The sequence below is a fragment of the Eurypyga helias genome, unplaced genomic scaffold (assembly GCF_000690775.1).
Source record: "Eurypyga helias isolate BGI_N326 unplaced genomic scaffold, ASM69077v1 scaffold1450, whole genome shotgun sequence".
NCBI classification, from domain to species: domain Eukaryota; kingdom Metazoa; phylum Chordata; class Aves; order Eurypygiformes; family Eurypygidae; genus Eurypyga; species Eurypyga helias.
The window spans coordinates 9,525-23,593 of record NW_010227411.1 but is presented as its reverse complement, the minus strand read 5'-3'; the positions used below and the strand labels follow the sequence as shown (position 1 = coordinate 23,593).

Below are 14,069 nucleotides of genomic sequence, written 5' to 3'. Positions count from 1 at the left end.
TCCCCCAAGGCGCAGAGGGAGCGGGATGTCCTACACCAAGGCGGCGAGTTGCTGCTCCTGCTGCAAGGAGCAGCTTTCAGAACCACGGGAGCGTCGGGGTGATGCTGCATCCCTTAACTCCAGCCTTACACAATTCCAGAGTGGGAGACGGTGTTTAGATGGATCAGAAGAGCCCCCGAAAGGCTGCAGCGGCGATGCTGCTATCGAACTACCAGAGCGACGCGGGGGAGCTGGCTGTAGCACATGGCAGCTTCCTGCCCTGCTTGGGTCCAGCAACAGCAAAACCCGAGCAGAACAACCACCTACTGCTGCTCTGAGCCACCTCTGCCAGCTCAGCAGAGCTCTGGGCTTTCCCAGGCCTTATCTAAATGGCTTTAAGGCGGCTGTGGGTGGGTAAACAGTCACTCTGCCAGGCCCCTGAGGTGGCTCTGCAACGCTAGGATGGGACTGGCCTCACTCTTACCTTCTCCTCTCACACCCGCGTGCCTGCACAGCCTCAGCTCGCTGAGGAAAGCCAGGCTCCGAGCCCCGCGCCGGGAGACGCTGACCAGGAGCGACCCAGGCTAAGCGCGCCGCTCCGCTCCCATGCACGCGAGGTTTTTACATCTTGAACCCCTCTGCGAAGGTCAGCGAGGCCGACTCCTATCTCAGAGGGTCCAGACGCACAGGGGGAGGATGAGGTCACTGGGTAGGGCTGAGGCAATGCCCAGCCAAGAGCGAGGCAGTCCAAGATAGCCACGGCCAATGCCTCCAGGCAGCTCCCTGCCAGGCCTGGCTGCCCGGGATGCTGACCACGGGCAGCCCGAGCTCCAGCCTTAGCCCCCACCCTCATTTGCCAAACCCCTCGGCTCATACCATGACTTATGCCAGCTGCTCGGCGCGGTCGCTCGGGTAGGTGTAATTAACCCGGGCCGCGTTCCCAGAGGAGCCATGCGGGAGAAGGATGCCCTGCTGCAGAGTCGCTCCTGGGCCATGTGCGAGTTTGAACATAAAACCTGTCTCATAAAACAAGCCAGACCAATTAAAGTGGCCCCCGCAGCAAGGGGTTCTTGCTTACTCACTATTTTACTGCTGCCCTAAAGAGTCCTTTCCACTGGAACGTGACTTTATTTGCCACCATTTTATTAACTCTGCAGATGAAACCTGGACGGGACTGGGGAATACTGGGACAGCACAGCAAAGCCGGGATGTTGCTGCTTCTCCACCGCCCTCCTTAGGACAGCAAGGGCTTGAAGCCTTTAACATGGGAGTGTTTTTTCAGGCAACAGCTTGTGCAGGTGGAAAGCTGGTTAGTGAGCAGCTCCGTGGCTCCGGCTGTGGTCACGTACCCGGACGGGGTGACACAGCCTGCCAAGTCGGAGCCCCAGCTCAGATCCAAGAGCCTTGGTGGGGCAGCGGGCAGTGCTCTGCCCCACACCAAGCCCACGCGCTGCTGCTGCCTGCAGGAGCTGGAGGAGGGGTTCCACGGTCCCTGATGGGGGATATGGAAAAGAGCAGGAGCTCCCGACTGGCTCTTCCCCACTGGAAAGCCTGCCGCAATGCCGAGGGGCAGGCTGCACGTGGGGGAAAGAAGAAATGGAAACAGGAGATTTTCTCCAGGCCCACATCCACCCGCAGAGCCGGGAACGCTCAGCCTGCACTCCCCACACCACTTTCCCGGCAGCGGGGGAGTACCAAAACTCCCCACCTTGAATGGAAAGTGACGCCTGTGCCCCGCAGGGACGTGCCTGGAGAGTTCCCACTGAGACACCCGGCTCTGGGAGGGCTCGCCAGGACCTTGGCTTCACCCCCACCTTCTCGGGGCGGGTTTCATGCTCAGCCTTTTCGCCGGCAATCCCAAGGAGTAACCAGTCACAGTCCACAGGAACCAGTGCTGAACTGGGACGCAGATACAGGCATGCACATACATTATAATTTCTTTTTAAAGGAAGCAGGATACCTGCCTCTAGGAAAGAGGCCTGTTTCACACCTCCTGCCAACCTAAGCACGAACCCAGCAAGCCCAGGCAGAGCCCCGTGTGCCCCAGCACCGTGGCATCTCAAGTAGGCACCTCTCGCGCCTCCCTCGCCACTTTTTCTCCCACAGCCTCAAGGTTTTGATGAGCTCATCACTTAACTTTGGACCTTTCATCTCCGAGTTCACGCTAAGGCCACGGGCTGCTTTGACTGGGCTTTTCTCTGAATGACTCCTTCTCTAGTGACTCACCTGTCCCTCCGTCTCCGGGAGCCTTCGCTGCTCCTCCCATCCAACACCGCTTCTCACGGAGGGGAACGGCCACCCGTCAGCCAGATTCGGGGCAGGGAGGAGGAAGTCCCGTCACCTGCTGTTCTGCATTCACATGGCAGAGAGGAGCACTTCCCCAAAGCCCTGCCAGCATGCTCACTGCCCTGGTGCTGCAGCAACTCCCTGCCTTCACCGCACGCACCGTGCGGTCCAAGGGCGGCCACCTTCCAAGGGTTTCCCGAAAACGGTCCTTGTACGGACAGCAGGATGCCAGGGGAAGTCAGGGCACAAGCACCGCTGCCCTTTGCCCAGTCCCTCGGGACAGGGAACCCAACCTGGCTGGTCCCAGTTGATCGCTTGGGAAGAGCCCGCCGAGCGAGGCTTATACAACACCAAAACTATGTCAAAAAATGGATTTTGGCCCTTCCAGTTGAAAAGCGGGCATCGCAGATATGGAAGTTATGAGCATATAGTGAAGGCATTAGTTATAAAAACAAACCAGCTGTCAAGAAGAAGAAGGGGTCCCTGCACACAGTAGTGCCTGAAGCTGAAAACAGCTGGTTTGGCTGTCATGAGTCAGCATGTGCCGACAGACTAAATCCACCTGGGAAGAGGCAACCTCACCGGAGGAAGCAGCCCGCTGCTGCTTGGGGAGCACTCACACACCGCACCTCTAACCAAACTGGGTTTGTTACCATGGAAGAAATCAACAGTGACTAACAACTTCTCGCGGAGCGGCCGGAGATAGCAACGGTGCTGGAAGAGCCAGCTGAAATCACGGAGAGGCCACGAGGAGTGCATCCTGACAGCACACAGAACAGGCACTCAGACAGCTTCAGGAAAGGTTTGTCACGTCTTGAGCCAGCAAAGCAAGCAAGACCCAACCCCAAGAGACTATGCACCAACCAAAAGGGTTGAAAACCTGTCTCCCAGCGGAGAAACACTGGAAACGCCACTGGGGCAGGCAGGAAAAGCCACAAACTGGGCCGGGAAGCGGAGCTGCCACGCTCGAACCCAGCACGGACCCGTTTGGCTCACGGCGAGGAGCGCACAGAGCTTTGGCACCTGAGCATCAGTCCCAGCGGTGAAGGAGGCACCAAATAAGGGAAGGATTCTGGAGCAGCAACTCCTGGGGAAAAGGCATTTCGAGTTAAAAATTGTTACTTCAGGTTTGGAAGTAAATTTCAGGATCTGGTCTTTATCAAGCGAGGCAAACTTTCTTCAACATCAGCAAAGCATCTGTGGAGCAGAGAGCGGTGTCAGAGTCAAAATAGGCTGCAAAAGACAAGTCCATTAATCAAGAGACCAGATGCAAAACTGCCTGTAACAAATGCGCTGTCTCCACCGGAGTGGAAGGGACTGGAGCACAGCGGGATGTTCTCCTGAGTCTAGGGGTCTCCTCAGTGACAAGGGGTTGGGATACAGACCACAGAGCCACACAGCTCCGCTCCAAAACACGTACCACACTCATCCCAAATATTTTCAGGGTTTCTTGGGCAGCCAGGCTTTCCCAGGCATAGCTTCCTTGCTGAGAACTCCATGAAATAACATCCAGGCACCCAAACCATGCCATATTCCCACACACAGCTCAAGGGCTAGATACCACGTTAGCCAGCAGGCTTGTGCCTCTTTCACAGGCAGCTCCTTCAAAGCTTCACACCGCCCCATCCAACAGCAGCCCGCTGTCGCCTCCGGAGCCTTCCAAAGAGGAGCCTGAGCCTTGACCCCACGGCACAGCTCTGGCTGGTGTTTTCCACGGCAGTACCTTGCTGAAATAACACGGAGCATCAATAGGGAGCTTCCTGAAACGCCCAAAACGCTGCCAGGGGCTCAAGATCCCGGGAAGGTTTTTACCGCTACAGGTGCAATCGCAACAAAGTGCTGGAGGGACTTTGTGCACAGGGCTACCAACGCCACGAAGCCAAGACAAAAGGGCTATTAAGTTTGTCTGGCAATTTTGCAGTATTTACAAGATACCCACAGAGCTGTGGGCACATTCCAGCCGGGCTCATTACCATAATCCTTCCCACTACACACACCACCTGCAGCCGCAAATGGATGCGGAGCTTGCCGTGGCTGTTCCAGCGCAAGAGCTGGTGAGCAGCTGCAATGCCCTGCCCTGAAATGCACCTATTTCTGTGGCATCAGAAGCAATTCCAGCAAGAATCCTGATACAGCACATCAGACACTACACAAACGTAAAATCCCATTTGCTGCGACATGGAAGAAAAAGGGAATCTCCACGCGCTGTGCACTTGAGATACACAACATTCATTTCCAGGTAGAGACATCGAGACACTCCTACAGCTTCCTGGTCTCTTGGACTGCACCAGTTACATCTTCAGGACACTCCTCATGGCTGTAAGCATTGCAAATCAGCAACCCAGCAAGAGAAAGAGGCGTTTAGGAAGCCCCCCAGAAAAACCAAGGAGCTGGTGAGTTTTCCCTTTAGCACTGCAGGGAACAGGTGAGATGAGAAACGTTAAGCAAGAAAATTGTGCACTTCAGTAACCCTAAAAAAAACCCCTAAGCAGTGGTGACTTTGCAGGCTCCAAAGCAAATATCCATCCTATAAATAAATTTAGCATTATTTCATAACGAATTTACTAGTCAAACTGTCAATATAAGGAAAACAGATCACACAGAATATTCACTTTACTTCCTTTTCAACCAAACTTGTACCTAAGTTTGGTTTCTATGAATTAGTAATATGCAACGTTCTCGAAAAAAAAAAGCCTGCCATTAAATAAACTGATTAAGTAGCCTCGTAAGAAGCAGGGACCCTCACTGAACTGGATGGAAAGAGGTCGGTAGAGACTCACTAGCCACGTTTTTAATCGACGAACTGACAGCGAATTCTGCTGTCAAACCGCCTGTGACACCGACGGAGCGGTAAGGAACGACGGCTCCAGCGCCTTCACACGAGGTTATTATAATCGCTTCAAAATCCGGGGTTTTCCAGCATCAAAGATCACGTCATGCAGTTGGGATCGTGTAAAATTAAGTCTCCAGGAGACCGTGCCCGAGGCAGATTCTCCGGAAAGGCTCTAGGGACTACAAGGGCCAAGTTCCCAACGCAGTGTCCGGTAGGAAGGGTTAACGCGTCGCTCGGACGTACAAGCAGGGGGCAGGCACCGGACAGCACACTCACGTCTATATACGGCACTGCCGAGGCTGACACTGAAATGCTGCATCCAGCCCTGGTGCCCTTGTTTTGAAAAGGATGCTGTAAAGTTGGACAGCATCCAGAAACCAGCCATAAAAGAGATTCAAAGGCTAGAAACGATGCCTTGCAGTGAAAAGCCTAAACAGCTCGTTCTGTTTAGTGGATCAAAAAAGGACTGGGAGGCGATCTGATCTCAGGGTGCGAAGCGCCTGCGTGGTGCTCGAGGGCTCCTTTACGCTCGCAGAATAGCAAAGCGCAAGACCAAACTGGAAACGTTCACGCTGGAAGTCAGGTCTGAGTGTTTCAGAACCCGTGCAATTATCACTGGAATGAGCTCCTCCGGAAAAGGGTGGATTCTCAAGACTGGATGCCTTTCTGGAAGTGTAGCTTTAGCCAAAGACGAGTTATTTGGCTTCATACAGGAGTAGCGGGGTGAAATTTAAGGACCTGTGATATACAGGAGATCAGACTAGATGATCTAATGGTCCCTGTTGGCCATAAACCCTATGAATCTCTGCAAACATGCCAGAGAGTCCTCAGCTGAGATATCAAGTTCACTTCCAACACAAAACTTCTCACAAATTGGCTCCGGTGCTGCAGGTCATTTAGGATAGGAGCTCAGCGCCTCGTGGCTGCATCTGGTTAAACACTGAAGGGAGATGGCCCGGGCAGAGCTGATCCTTGGCCGGCAGGTAAGGCAGAGGCCACGTGAATAAATAACCTTATAAGAAGCAGGGACCCTCGGTGGGCACCAAAGCAGCCCCAACCAGCCAAAAGCAGTTTAGGCTCAAAACACATACAGTTTGTTTGCCAGGAGTAAACAGCATTCCCTTCCTGCGACAGAAAAGTGACCCCGGGAAACGTCTGACGAGTTCTGGTCGTGAGAGATCTCCTGTTAATTGCTCAGGGTGCTGTCAGCCTTCTTCACTCCTCCAACTTGATTATTTGTAGGGTTAAAAAGCATGAAGGAGCGAGATGATGTGAGAAATTATGGGTGAAGACTGAGGAGATCTAACCCTGACAGGCTTCGGATGGAGTCAGGCCAACAGGGAAGACATTTGGCCAACAGGCTGCGCAGACAGAGCCTTCCAGAAGGATGACGGCACTATCGCACGCGATCTTCACGCTCCCGCTCTCCCAGCCGCGCTCACCGGCAAGGGTAACAGCAGCCCCTCGTGACCAGAAGGTAGTTATCCATCCTGACGTGTTCCTGAAGTAATTCTGGAGCCTGTGCTTCTACCTGGGCACTAGGAGACAGGGCACAAAGGCATCTCCCCCTCCGCTCTGAATCACACCGCAACGAAGTCTCCACAGGAGGAAGAATAGAGCCAAGGACAGAGGAAATGACACAGATTCCAGCAGGTTCCACTCCCTGATCCTCCGGAAGGAAGTTTCTTTCCTAATACCCACCTCCACAGTGGATACGAAGCCCATCTGGAAACAGCTCATTCAATGCTGAAGAGAAATAAACATTCCCCGTGGCAGAATTAAGAGGTTTGGCTGTGGAATACGAGGTGCCCATCCCAAAAAGCGTAGAGCAGCAGAAAGAGTTGGCCTGGGCCAACTTCAGACAAAGATCAAGGTTAGACTAACAACCAAAAAAATAAAGCTCAAGGAGAAATCAAGTCTACAGCCTTCACTCTGCCCTGGGAAAATTCCCAACACTGCTAAGGCATTTTACTTCCTTTATCCTTGCTGCCAGTCCTGGCACTATCCTCATCCGAAGGGCAAACTCTCCCAACATCACCCTGCAGTGCCTGGATCAAACCCCCTGCCACAAGCAAGGACTGAAGTGCAGCAGCGGGAGGGGGTTTGGTTACACACAGATCCCTGGCTGATCAGCCCCAGCAGGAGAGGAAATGAGGGAAGAGTGACTGACAGGGAAAGGCGGTTTCTGGACGACTGTGCTTGGGTTTAGAGTATGAGAAGCTTGTTGGAACTTGAAGCCTCACCCCCCGCCTCACCGCAGCCTCTCCGAGCGCTGGGATAAAGCAGAGCCCCTCACACAAGCTAAGTCATTGATGTCCTCATGCTCCCACCTCGATATTCCGACACACATTAGCACCAGATGCCTGTAACCGGAAGGAGAACACGAATGGGAGAGACACCGACAAGGAACATTAGTCCCTGCCTTGTTCCTCACAGTTAACTAAAACCACCAACACGGTCTAAATAGAAAAGTGGAAAAAAGAAAGATCAACACCAACTGCTGGAAACTCTTAGCGAGAGCTCAGCCTTCACTTTTCTGGGTAGCGACAAAAGGTCAGGTTGTGCTGGAAAGCAACATGTGGGTTCTACATGACACGTGTGCAGAGGCTAAAAAAATCGTCAAACCAAGCTCTGCAAGCTCCGGGAGCTTCAGCCGAGCAGCACCGAGCATCCACAGAAAAATCACGAGCCCGGACAAGGCGTTTCTGGGTGGAGAGTTAATGCAGAAGCTGCAGCTGAGGAGGTCTGTACCAGCACTTCAAAGTAAAAAAAAACCAGAGTTTATTCAAAAAAGTTAAGCGCAGGGATGGCCCACAACTGGTGGGCAAAAAAGAGCCGGCGCTAAGCTGCATGGCTGAATGTCACGTCTCAAACCCAGAGAGGCCAAGAGTGTGGTTTTAGTGTTTAACCAGCTTCAACTGCAGCCTGGCACTCTTTGACTTCCTCTGCAGAGGAGCCTTCTGACTGCTGGGGGAAAGAAACCAGCCTTACCACGCGAAACCAAACGGCTAGAGTAAAAATAAAGCCCCAAGGTGGTTTGGTGACCGAGGTCATATTTGGAGGCGGAGGGGTTTGCAGGCTGGGGAAAGCACTCAGAAATACTCAGCCTGCCAACCAAGAAAGAGATCACAGAAAAGGAGGCAAGGCAGAGAATTAGCGCGAGTCCGGCAGCAGAGAGGCTGAGAAGCCTTTTTCGCACGCCACTGGCTCCCCCCATGCTCAAAACAGTTTGTAAACCGTTTCCTAAACACAAAGGAAAAAAACCCCAGACCCAGTCCTGACCTCCACAAATGAGTAACCAAACCCAAGAGCTTCCTGCACGCTTGCAGGGGTGAGGAAGGCTGGGGACAGAGGAACTCCAGGTTTCTCCCTCTTGAGTCCCGCTCTGGGCACAAAAATTAAGGATGCGACACCTCCGCTTGGATTTCTTTCGTGTGGGTGGTGGGTAAAGGAGAGAAATGAGGAGGAGCAGCCTTTAGCTGAGCGCAGCGCCTGGCACTGCCACCCTGCAGAGCTGCTCTGCTCACGTCTGTGCCGCAGGGGAGGCTCAGCAGAGCCCTGCAGCACTGCAGAGGAGCGGAGGGGAAGCCCTGCCGTCCCCTTGACAGCAAGGACAGACCATAATGCAACACACCACAGCCGGGTCACTCATGTCAAATACTCGAGAGCACCGGACCGTAGCAGGGACAAACCTGACGTAACACAAGCGCCTTCCTGTGACGGGGTGCCGACGGCAGCCCGAGCCTTGGCCTGGCTGCAAGACCTCGTGTATATCCCGCTACCATGCGCCGAGAAAAAACCCAAGGGGACACTCCTTCGTGTGTCACCTCCCTTTGGGAACACACACGGGCCACCGCCCTGGTGCGGGTCAGATGCATCACGACAAACAGCTTCAGTAGAAAAGCCTGCTGGGCAGCTCTGGACACCACTGGTTTACTGGTTTCCAGTCCCTCCACTCCCTGCACAGGCACATACTGGTGGGTGAAGCCCCCCCGAGCTCGCGAGAGGCAGCACAGGCTTCCAGGGCATCATGTGCAGCCTACAGAGCTGCTCTTTTGGGGAGCCATGTCCTAGCAGCAGGGGGAAGGCAGGCATGCCTGTGGGTTCACGCTGCCCATCTAAACCAGAGGCATAGCTCCAGCTGCCTGCGCTGATTTTCCAGAGCAGAAGCTCCTAAAAAAAGGACCATCCTGAGCACTTTGCCCACCTGACACCACAGAGGTAGCAAACGGAGGGAGCCCTGTACTTCAGCCAACAGGAATTATTCATGAGAGCCTGCATGGAAAAGATCAACCTTCCCTGTAAAGACAACATGCGCCCAACCACGTTGGCAGCGCGGAGCAACGCTCCCACCAGCCCGGCAGCAGACGCTCCAGAAAACACAGAGTTCCCCAAACAGCCTCTTATCCAGGCATCTACATGGAAGAACACCCATCGTTTCAGCACCACATCACTTCCACTTCTGCCTGTCGCTGAGTTCTAGTCGTGCAATGGAAAAGAGCCGAGAGTGAAGGGGGCTGCCTCTGCGGGTACACTCGCAGGAGCGAAGGGTAAGCCACAGTGACAGATGCCCAGCTCAACCCACAGTGGCCTTTCAACAAACCAGATGCTCCCAGGGACCGCAGGTAGTGACATCAAGGCAACCCCGACCCCAAACACGGGTCACTACTGCTCCCATGCGGGACTGGTCCAAGCAAAGGACAGGCTGATGGACCAAAATGGCCAGGAGACCCCCACCAAAACCACTACCAGGCTAAGACGAGGGTTTTTTATTCCCTCTTCAGGTGCAGAGCCCAAGAGATAGCTCCCCCAGATAAAAAAATCGCATCAGCTGAAGCCAGGCAGGAGAAGGAGTCAGCCCAGAGTCACCCAAGCGGCTGCTGCCCGAGAGGAACAAGCACACAGAGCAGAAACACCACCACTGCCAAGGGAAAAACAGATGTGAAATGTGCAGGAGCTGGCTCGGACAGCGACCCTTGTCACTAAGGACACGTGACCTCTGTTGAGACAATGACTTGGGCAGGCCTGAGGACCCCCCCAGTGCTCCTGGATGCACAGGTGATCCCCAAAGTGCCTTCCCCAGCCTTGGACCGCAACAGGGCTGTGGAAGTGTAAGTGGACGCAGCGTCAAGGTGCGCAGGCGAGGCAGGCAAAGGCGGGTAAAATGAAGGAGGGGAGAAGAACTGAGAAAGACAGAAGATGAGAATCCTTAGAGATGTCTCATCTGGGAAAGAAAACGGAGCAAGCTGTGAAGACAGCCCCTACGAGGCATTGCTGGGCAAGTTCCCAGTTAGCCAAGTCCTGCCACCTAGAGGGAAAAAAAGCAGGAGAGCCCTCACCACCCCTGCTGATTTGGGAAGACAGTACCCTCATCCAGCTGTAGAGGACCATTTCCCAGCGTGCCTGGCACTCATCTGATTTCCTAGGACGTGGTAGATGGAAGATGACTGGATCCAAGAGAGATCAGCACTGCTCATATCAAAGAAAATACAAGCAAGGACCCCAAGATATGCAGCGTTTACAGCTCCGACACCCCCTGGGACTCGCACCCACTACCGGCACAGTGACACCTGAGCAGGCTTCCCAAGAGGAGCCCAGGAGGCGATAAAGATGACAAAAGTAAGAAACCCACTACATTCACCTTTTTGAGACCACTCTGTCCTCTTTTTTTGGTAGGTGGGTAATCAATACCTGGCGGTGGTTACTGCTCACTTGTGGAAAGCCTGCTGCGCCATCCCTGCTGCTGGAATAAAGCCTGTGTAAAGAAAGAGAGGATCAAACCTGCTCTGAACTTCAGAACTAACAATTCCACCACAATTTTCTCTGCTGCTGCAAAGGGGCTGGTGCTCCATGGGCACCCAGCACCAGGCAAACACAGTACCTCTGGCCCACATCAGCAGGCTGAGGGAAAGGGGAAGGCTCCTGCGGCCGACGTGCAGGGCTGAGACAGCGAATCTCGGCCCCAGCTTTCCTAAGAGCTTTTTGGGTGGCCCCACCAAACTTTTGATGGCTCTACAAGACTGACCTCTTGCAAAGAGGCTGGGAGACTTAATTCTTTAATGATGCTAAAGTATTCCGACATCTGGAGAGAAGAATTATTCAATTACTGCTGTGCCAAGGGAAAACCTCTCTTCCCTAATCTAGGCTGCAGCTATGGAGCAAGCTTTAGCAGTGCATGCACGCTGCGTGATAACACAAGGAAGTATCTACAGCAGAGCGCAGGCAGCAGCAACTGTGGGAACCTTAACTCAGCATTTCCTGACAGGGATGATTAAAATCTCAAACTCAGTGTAATATTAACACTTTCTCAAGAGACTGACAGCACGTTGGCCCTGTTTACTGTACCAGTTCACGGTCTGCGCAGTAAGCTGCGTACGGTACTATCAAGGTTGAAGATCGATACAGACCTACGGCAAATGAAACCAGTGGCAGAGAAGAAATGGCAGAGACTCAGCTCTTCAGCTCACTTTGCCCTATCCAGCTGGTTTTTAACAAAAAAGCAATACAGCTGCTCATTGGTTCGGCTTCCTTTTTGGCATTTCTTACTGGAAGCCCACACAAAGTGACCGGACGTTGCCAGGAAAGCAGGGCACCGGGTCAGCCTGGCCTCTCCTGCTGCTGCACACCTAGAAACATGCAACATGAGAGACCACAGAGACCAGCCATTCACAGACTGAAACCCCAAAAGGCTGCAGGCACAACGGATAACACCCTAAGCACAAACCAGCCAGGCTGCAACCCAAATACTTCTTCAGCTGGCTTTGAACCCGTCCCGTGCCCTCCCTGCCAAAGCCAGTTACTGAGGAAGGAGCCAGAGACATGAGCCCGACGATGTGGACAGATGGTACGCTCTGCATCTTCCTGACTTCCAGAGAAGCTGTGGATGCCCATCCCTGGCTGTCTTCAAGGCCAGGCTGGATGAGGCCTGGAGCAACCTGGGGAAGCAGAAGGTGTCCCTGCCCATGGCAGGGGGGTTGGAACTGGAGGATCTTTAAGGTCCCTTCCAACACAAGCCATTCTATGATTCCTAGAAAACACGATGCAGCAAACTGGGAAAGAAGCAGCTATGCCAAGTCCCTACCTAAACACAGAGTGCCAAGGCAAATTGCCAGCACCGTATGCCACCTCTTCCTGTCACAGCAAAGGCCGCAGCACGCGCTGCATCATGGTTAACTAACTCCGTTCAGCCGGCTCATAACCCCAAAATAAAGCAATGTTTGTGCCTTTGTGCAGGGCTGCAGAAGGGAAAATAAAGCCAGCAGCCCCTCTGCTCGCTGACAGCGTGCACATCAGCAGGTCCTGGGAGGGTCATCGCTCAGCACCTCCCTGCCAAGCGTGCCAGTCGCAGGGCTGGCACCTAACCGCCCGCACAAGGAAGCGAGCGACCACCGAGGACACAAAACATCCCAAATCAATTGCTTGTCACCTGTGAAACAGCCAGCCTCTCCACCGTGAAACACCATCATGTTTGACCTGAGAGGGGCTGGGAGCAGCAGCCTCTGTTTGAAGGGCAGAAGGAGCCTCTTTTGCACAGCTCTGCCCTGGGCACGTCCAGAGCTGTTCGGGTCTACGCTTGCGGTGTTACATCTGCTGCTGAAAGCTGAACACTCTCCTATTCCATCCTGCAAAATTCAATTCTCTGGCCCCTGCCGTAAAGACTGATGGTCCAGGAGCTACCTGCAGAGCCCAGCTGGCTTGGCTCAGCCTTTTCAAGGGCCAAAGCCAGCATGGGGGGGATCAAGGAGGCGATGACACAGGTTAGACTCACTTCCCCACAGTGACACGTAAGCACTGGCACACATCACCCGGGAGAAGAGCCCTTCCCTTCCACCGGGGATGTGGGGCAGAGGTGCTGCCAGGATGCAGATGAGGGTTGCTGCCTGCCCCAGCGCAGGCAGGGTCCTGCCGAGGCCAAACAGTGCCACACAGTGGCCACTCACAGCCTGCTCCGCACCCTTCCAGAGCCACAAACCACCCAACGCAGCGAGGACGAGGGTCAGAAGCTGCAGCATTAAGGAGAGCAGAGCATCCCGAAGAGCTGCTGCCTTCTCCAGCCCGCAGCACCACAGCACAGGAGCTCTGGCAGCGACACAGATCTAAGTTTTCCTTTCTACCTGGTTGTTTTGAACGCGGCTCGCTCCAGCGACGCGGCCGCAGTGCGGCCCCAGAAGCTGTCGTGCCAACGCGAGGAGTTCTGCACCGCAGCGGGCACAACCACCCCAGCTGCCAACACCAGCCACGTCCCAACCTGTGCCCTCAGCTCCCCCTGCCCTTCTGCCATTGGATTTCTGACCGTGCAGCCTCCCCGCAGTCAGAAGGCTCACGCTTTCAACGAGCCAACGTTTCAAACAAAGAAATCGAGACTAATGGTACTAACCAGACGCAGAATCTGCACAGGTTTTGTCAGCAACCTGCACTTCAGAGAGCGCAGCCCACCCCGCGCAGAGCAAGGGCAAGCTCTAGCAGACAGCGCCGCGCTGTGAACGAGACGGCGCTGCCTCGCTGGCCATCACGTGGGAGCACTGCAAAACAGAAACCCCTAGTGCCTCAAAAACACTCACAGCATCTTATGTCAAAGCATCTTCATCAATGATTTATGGAGAGGCTAAAGCTTGGCACGTTCCTTTCGACGATGGTGAGGAAGCAAAGGGCTCCAGAAGGGAAGCTGAGGGAGAAGGAAAACAACCAAGGGCAGTGACGTCTTACAAACGCCGCAGCTTTGTGCCACAGCTCATCCTTCAAAGCTCCACGACTTCACCCCCGTCCCACCCAGCTGAAGTCACAAAGTGGTAACAAAGCGCAGCCGTATCCGAGAAGCTCCGGGCCCCGCTGCATGCAGAGGGCTTCCCAAATTCTGCTCAACTCCCGTCCTTAACAGCCATTTTAGGACAGGCAGCCCAGAGCTCCCTGGCAAGTGCTCTTGCAGGCCGCGTGTGCCAAAGCGGCGTGAGGATTCCTAGAGGATGAGCTC

At 54.2% G+C, this 14,069-nt stretch overlaps 1 protein-coding gene across 1 annotated transcript in view; it reads right to left on the bottom strand.

The window, feature by feature from the left end:
• The window catches only part of SMG6 (SMG6 nonsense mediated mRNA decay factor), a gene marked incomplete at its 5' end in the record, with an annotated part of 28,224 nt that overhangs the window by 4,927 nt on the left and 9,228 nt on the right, over positions 1–14,069 (bottom strand).